Raw genomic sequence first — 8,401 nt, 5'->3', positions numbered from 1 at the left:
AAATTCAATATTACTAAAAATATTACTATAAAATTAAATATTGTCTGAAATTATTAGATATATCCAACTACGATGATATAGTTATTTTTTTTTTTAGTTTTCTATATCTATAATAATGTAAAAAAAAAAATATCCATGCACTTTATGCATGGAAGAACGCGTCGTTTTTGCTCCCCACTTGAAAAAAATGAAATTTTAAATAATTGAAAAAAATTTACGTCATACAACATAATTTTTTTGAGCAAAATGATGTATTGAGAAAAATGTTGCGAAAAAATAATAAATAGTAATAAAAAAATTGATTTTTTAAGAAAAAACGACTTATACGCATTTTTTAGCACATACATTTTATATCCGTTTAACTATTTTCGATATTTATTTAGATCATTCGATATCTCTACGATATAGTTCTCAAAATGAGTTTCGAGAGAATGTAAAACATTTATCGATTCGACTATCGTACAATCGTCGACGAATTTTTAAAGTTAGCTTATTATCGAAAATTTCGAAATAGTAATAAAATAATTGATTTTTTAAAGACAAAACGACTTATGCGTATTTTTTAACACATACGTTTAATGTCCGTTTAACTACTTTTGATATCTATTTAGATCATTCGACGTCTCTACGATATAGTTCTCAAAATGAGTTTGGAAAGAATGTAAAACATTTATTGATTCGACTATCGTACAATTGTCGATGAATTTTTAAAGTTAGCTTGTTATCGAAAATTTCGAAATATTGTTTGAAAATGCTTACTTTGATGTCCCATAACATTTGCTATGATTGATAGTTTCACGCACCGTTAACCACGTGCAATACTATGTCGCGAGTACTTCAAAACGATATTAAGAATGTAATATTTCGATTTTGTTTGATATCCCATAATGAGCTTGAAAATGAACACAAAAACATAAGTAAAAAAAAAAAAAAATTCTCTAAATTTTGTCTCCATGCACGGAGACACTTGCCTCCGTGCACGAAGGCTCCAATAATAATTTTTTTTCCTTCCGTGCATGGAGAGATTACTTTTTTTTTTTGCTGTGTAGTTTTAATTATAATTTTTTTTTCAATTTATAATTCTCTTTAATTCTTTTCTCTTCAAATTTTTTACTTACAAGTAATATGTTGTAAAAAAATTTCTGTAGCATATTATCTCTATCTTTTTTTTAATATAAAAGTGATATTTTTCTTATATCCCTACTATATATATCTATATCGGAGTGAGGAGGAATGGAAATTGCGTGTTGCAGTAAATTTGGAGGTAGTGTACAATAAAATAAAATATATATCAAGCAAACGGTGTCGTTTTTGGCTCCTAAATTGAAAAAAAAAAATGCTACAGTAAAAATGGATCAAGACACTGTTGCTTTCTACAATGCCCTCACATTCCCCTTTTTTATATAGTAGGGATAGGGATAAAAAGACTCATATAATAGAATGAAAATATAAATATTTCTTTTAATATTGTTTTGTGTTATATAGTTCAAGTTTTCTATCTGCAAATTGAAGTACGAATGTAATATATTTACGTGATTTGGATGGTTATATCGTCACAAGAACTCTAAAGAATAGAGTATAACACATACGAGAGGCAGGAGGAAAAAGAAGTTTTAAACGTTTTTGAAGGGTATTATGAGTAAATTATATTATATAAAAAAAATAATAAGGGTAAGTATATCACCATCAATATTTTTATTTGTTCAACCACTTTTTAAATACTTTATAAGTGTGTTTTTGCACACTTATTTAGGTCACAAACATGATTTAATAATGAGTAAAATGATTGAATTGTGACTTAATCTCGTTATATTTGTGAATTGTAGGGAACACTGATGAACATGGTGAAATTCAGAAGAAAAGAGTCCAAAAAAGACTAAAATGGAGCAAAGTGATAGTTCAAGGACCAAGTTGCAAATAATCTATAGATGAGACGGGAAATGGAATGAAGATTCAAGAGTGTTAGAGGTTAATCGGATGAGTAAAGGAGTCAAGAGGTGAAATATGATCGAAATATTATCAAGTATCAACTTTCAGACGAAAAAGCTATGCTCGTGAATTTTAATCTCTACTTGAGATTCATTTTTGACATAGTAAAAATCAGAATTTGAAGAAGCCTATTTCTATCAAAAGTGTAGATCTTTGAGTTTTCTTCACAATTCACTTTGAATAACTTCAATCGGAGATTAGGAGAGAAAGTTATGACCAAAATGCTAAAAGTTGTCCAGCGGAAAGAATGGTATAACTATGCGGTCGCATAGTATAAATTATATGCGGTCGCATAGAAGCCTCCCGAGAACTTTTTCTCAAATTTTTTTTACTTTATGCGACAGCATAGAAATGTACTATGCGGTAGCGTAGAACAAGATTCGGGGCCGATTCAGCAGTTTCCTTATTTCGCCGAAACTCTTATGGAAAGGAGATTTTTAGGGTTTTATATAAACTAAAACTCGACCAGAATGAGGGGACGCCACTTTTACAGAATTGGAGGGGATTATACACAATTTTGGAGGATTTGGAGAGGAAGAACAAGGCAAAGACAAGGCAATCCACTTCAAGATTCAAGATTTCACTTCAAGAATCAATTGGGTGATATTCTTCCTTAGTTTTAATTATTGCTTTTCTTTATTTCCCATTATGTTAGGCTAGATTTTCATGTGCTAGGATTTGCGATGAACCTTACATTATGAACCCTTAATCTTGAATTTTATTTATTTGACGTTAAAACATGTTTTTAATTATTGAGTGATTGGCATGGATTTTATTTTCTCTACAATTATGTGCACAATAGTTGTATGAGATTTGTGGCTTGTTTTACCCTCGAGAGATGGAAAATGAGTTAGACATTATGTTAATTGTCGTAAAGTTCGATAGGGGATATAAATATACCGCTATACTTTATGTGATCTTTAAGTATTTATAAATCTTTAATTCATTTTTATATGTTCGCATCCGTCATAGAAATATAGTCAGATCGCATGTGAAAATAGGTTTAATTCTACTCGAGAGAGATTGTTAAACAAATTAGGAATATTGGTCTTCATAATTGAATCGTGTTGTCAATTTTATAAAATTCGGATTAAAGAGGATTGATATCAGGGAATTCGGGATCCTAGTACGCATTTCATTATCATATTTTTATAAAACTTGCATTTAGTTATAATCACGCATTTAATTTAGTTAATTTAGGCTTTATATTTATAAGTAGGTTATTAAATCATAATTTAGTTAGCGAAAATATCAAGAATTTCTATTGTTTCGGTTAAGGCGACGATATGTAAAATTGAACTAATCAATCTCTGTGGGACGATATTCGGACTCATTTAATCCACTTTATTACTTGTTAATGAACCGTACATTTGCGGTAATTTAAATCGAAAGAAATATTTCGCGAACAAGTTTTTGGCGCCGTTGCCGGGGATTAAGTTTAGTTTAATTTTATTTCTTGAGGCACTAATTCGAACTCAATTTTTTTTTATTTTACTAGCATAATTTTGTTTTTATTTTTATTTTCATTTTAGGTTATTATCCTCTATTTGTGTTTTAGTTAATTAAATTGTTTGAATCTCAGTGCTCGTATTGGTTTTAATTCTCAGATTTGCATGTCAAGATTGCCTGGAGGAGAATTGATTCCAGCTGATCCTGAAATTGAGCGCACTTTTCACCAACGAATTAAACAATCCCATGATTCATGCCAACGAAGGAGAGGCAATGGACGAGGGGAATGAGATTCTGGGGGATTTCTTGACTCCTCAAGTGATTCAAAGTCAGTTCAGCATAGTGTATCCACCGTTTGGGCAACCTAATTTTCAGTTGAAGACCAATGTGATACAGCTGTTTCAAAATGGACACCAATTCTATGGCAAGGCTGATGAGAACCCACACACACACGTATCTCGATTTCTGGATATGTGTCAACATTTCAGATATCAAGGGATTTCGGATGACGCTATTAGGTTGAGGCTTTTTCCACATACGTTACGAGACAGAGCACTTGAATGGTTGGATTCATCCCCGGTTGCAAGTATCACTCTATGGAATGAGCTGGCACACAAGTTTTGCACAAAGTTCTTCTCCCCAGCCAAGATAGCAAAGCTGAGACATGATATATCAGTATTCAATCAAGGAGAGACTGAATCATTTGATGAAGCCTGGAACAGATTTAAAAACATGCTTCGGAAATGCCCTCAGCATGGGTTCGATAAAAAGACCCAGATTCGATTCTTCTATACAGGATTACTTCCATACCATAAGAGCATGGTAGATTCAGCATCAGATGGCTCAATATCCACAAGAACAGTTGACGGGGCATTGGAATTATTTGAACGAATGGCTACCACATCAGCCATGTGGTCTTCTGAGAGGGCGATTCCAAAGAAAACTTCCGATGTCTACGAGATGGACACTTATTCAGCAATCTTTGCAAAAATTGATTCTCTGTATCACAAGGTGGAAAGCATATCACAAGCATCACAAGCTAAGAAGAGCAATTGTGAGGAATGTGGAGCCGAGCACAAAACATCATATTGCCCTATACTCATGCAAGGAATTGAGTAAGCAGATTACGCACAGTGGGGACAACGCCAGCAGAATAATCAATATGGTGAGACTTTCAATTCCAGCTGGAAGAAACATCCCAACTTCTCTTGGAGCAACCAGAATCAGAATAAGCCACAGGGGCAATTTCAACAACAGGAGAAGAGGCCTCAATTGGAAGATATGATAGGAAAATTCATGGAGAAGGCCTAAGCTACACTTCAAAATCAAAATGCAGCCATCAAAAATTTGGAAACTCAGATGGGACAGCTAGTCATCGCATTGACTGGCAGAACACCAGGTAACCTACCAAGTAATACAGAAATCAATCCTAAAGAGCAAGCCAAGGCCATTACAACTCGAAGTGAAGTGCAATTACCTGAAATCCATGTCAAGAGACTGGGGGTGATTGGAGAAACATCTTCTTCCGCTGAAGAAGAGACTGTTGTAAAGGAATCAAGTTCGAAGGAAAATTCAGAAGAATCACAAGATAAGGCCAAAGTCACAATCAACCCCTACGAACCTCCGATTCCCTTTCCACAGCGCTTGAAGAAGCAGAAAGTGGAGCAACAATACAAAAAATTTGTAGAAATCTTCAAGAAGCTCCACATCAACATCCCGTTGGTTGATGCTCTATTCCAGATGCCCAGCTATGCAAAGTTTCTGAAGGACATATTATCAAATAAACGCAAGCTGGAGGATCATGAAACAGTAATGCTAACCGAAGAGTGCAGCGCAAGAATTCAGAAAAAGCTTCCACCAAAATTGAAAGATCCAGGGAGTTTCACTGTTCCTTGCACAATTGGTGATTTTTATTTTAATAAAGCATTATGTGATCTTGGTGCAAGTGTTAACTTGATGCCACTCTCTATTTTCAGGAAACTAGGACTGGGAGAGCCTAAAGCAACTACAGTAACTCTACACCTGGCTGATCGATCACTTACACATCCACGAGGGATTATCGAAGATGTATTGGTCAAAGTGGATAAACTTATATTCCCAGCGGACTTCTTAATTCTGGATATGGAAGAAGACGAGGACGTGCCTATTATATTGGGGCGACCATTTTTGGCAACTGCAAGAGCTCTCATAGATGTGCAACAAGGACAATTGACTCTGAGACTGGGTGAGGAACAGGCCACTTTTAATGTTTTCAAAGTAATGAAATATCTCACCGAGTCAGACAATTGTTTCCAGATTGATGTGATTGACATAGGAATCCCCTACAATTACGAATTGAAGAAACCGCCAGACATACAGGAGGCTGATATGATGCACCTTCAATCCATTCTCATTGACTCAAAGGAGATCGAGGTATACACCGTGGAGTCTCAAACGGATGATGAGGGAGAGTCACACCACGTGAAAAAGGACAGGTTTGAAGTGTCGAGGATAACTGCAATGCGAAACAAGACCATATTGAACAAACTATGCAGGACCTCCCAAGCCATATTTAAAGTGCCATAACCCACCTATGCCAAAAGTCGGGCTATCGACTATAAAATAGCGCTGGTTGGGAGGCAACCCAACATGCTATCCTTTCATTTACTTCGTTTTGCAATAGTTTAGGAACTTTTCATTTTTTTAGCATTATCAATAGTTTTAGGTCATCGATCATACATCCTTATCACATGGAGTCTAAGCATGGTCTACACGAGTCCCAATGCACTGAGCACGAGTCATGAGGTTGAAGTCCTATTTTAGTCAGTCATGTGTCAAATTGAACAAAGTGCTTGTTTTGAATGAAGTTTCTTTGGTGATTCACATTTTTGTGCTGTAAACCTTATGTTGAGACATAAATTATGCATTTTGCACACCAATAATATACACATGCACCTTGAAGCAAATTTGGGGGATTTCTGCACTACGTAGGTTATTTCTTGCCTCAGCTGCATCTGTTTACACCATGCGAACTAATACGCATACTTTGCACTTTTACAGGATGTCACTAAAAAGAATGTCACAGGGAAAGGAGAAACACTACGAGTCCTAGTTTTCATTCACCACCTCCATATAAATCAGGGAAGTACTCGTACCCCATCTTGCGCTTTTAGTTTATTATTGTCCTTCAATTATGTCTGTTTACACTTTTATTTCATCTTCACATTGAGGACAATGTATTATCTAAGTTTGAGGGTGGGTGACATAATCTTGGACACGAACATCTTTTCATCATTTTGCCTATATTCATCAATATATATGTTTCATAACTGCATATTATGTGCTTGATGAGTGTTAAAAAAAAAAAATTCTTTGCATTTTATTCAGTTTACTATATTTCCATTTTTGCATGCTTGTGTGGGTTTGATAGCCTTGTCGGCTATGATGTGACTATTGGACTGGTATAATTCATAAACTTTGGATATAGTGCTGAATAGATTAATCAATACTTGTGATACAATACTTGACATTATCTATGCACGCTATTCATGCTTGACATGTTAGGTGAATGACTGGATTTTGAGCATAAAGTAGGAAAAGAATGATAACTCTCTATTAAATTAACAGGTAAACCACCTTAAGACAGTTTGGAATTGGTTGAGCTATTATAGCGAACATTGAGATAAGTGGGGGCCCCGTGCATGAAATTTTATTGTGTGGATTGCCTAGACCAGTGAGGTGAAGATTAGGTGAAAATCTTAAATTAGGGTTGGTTTTGGAAACTAAATGTCTAGAACAATAAGGGCATAAAATTAATATGTGAGAATAAGAGACTTCTTTTCATGCCTTTATGACCCGAGGAAGTAAGTCTGTAAGGATATTTCAAAATCTGGTGCCCTAAGGTCAACTGACCTGGGAGTAACTGACCTAAAGCTCGCTAAAAGGGTCATATAGAAAGCAAGAGGGAAAGAGGTTAATAAAAAGTCATCTGATCGATCCTTTAAAACTCGAGTGAATTAGGCTGCAAGGGTTTAAAACTTGGTGCCCTAAAATCAACTGGTTTGGGAGTAACCGGCCTAAAGCTCGCTAAAGGGGTTATATAAAAAGCAAATGAGAAGATGATAATGATAAATAAAATTAAAAAAAAATTCAGAAAAATTAGAGAAAAGCGAGAAAAATAAAAGAGAGGCAATAACATGAAGAAAAGCCCTTGGACATTTGGTTGAAGAAACTATACCTTTAAGGCGAGGTAAGTAACCTAGTTTAATTTTGAGTGTCGAAGCAATCAAACTTAGGAGAGTCTTCACTTGTTGACATGTAAACTTGTGATAGTGAGATCAATCCAAACTACGAGAGGGTAAGGACTACAGTTATGTAAATTCCTAATTTTAAAACACAATCCCGGGATAATTGAGTGAAAAGAATAAGTTTGGGGGGTTGTGTATCTCTCGAGTGAGTAAGGATACATTTGACCACTTGGGGTCGGGACTCAAATTCAGCATGAACCTGATATGTTGGCATGAATTCACACACACAGACGTCGATTTGCATTTAACAGGTAAAGGTTGATGTCATTTTTGCACTAATAAACTTTCATAAAGTCAAATACTTAGTCCAATCCTGAGCCACAGCAGGGTATTAAGTCATGTTTGTTCAGAATTAAGTCACTATCTTGTTTGAGGACAAACAATAGTTCAAGTTTGGGGGTTGATAAGTGTGTTTTTGCACACTTATTTAGGTCACAAACATGACTTAATAATGAGTAAAATGATTAAATTGTGACTTAATCTCGTTATATTTGTGAATTGTAGGGAACACCGATGAACATGGTGAAATTCAGAAGAAAAGAGCCCAAAAAAGACTAAAATGGAGCAAACTGATAGTTCGAGGACCATGTTGCAAATAATCCATAGATGAGACGGGAAATGGAATGAAGATTCAAGAGTGTTAGAGGTTAATCGGATGAGTAAAGGAGTCAAGAGGT

This window comes from Olea europaea, unplaced genomic scaffold, assembly GCF_002742605.1.
Source record: "Olea europaea var. sylvestris unplaced genomic scaffold, O_europaea_v1 scaffold261, whole genome shotgun sequence".
NCBI classification, from domain to species: Eukaryota; Viridiplantae; Streptophyta; class Magnoliopsida; order Lamiales; family Oleaceae; genus Olea; species Olea europaea.
Note: the sequence above shows the minus strand (reverse complement) of the source record.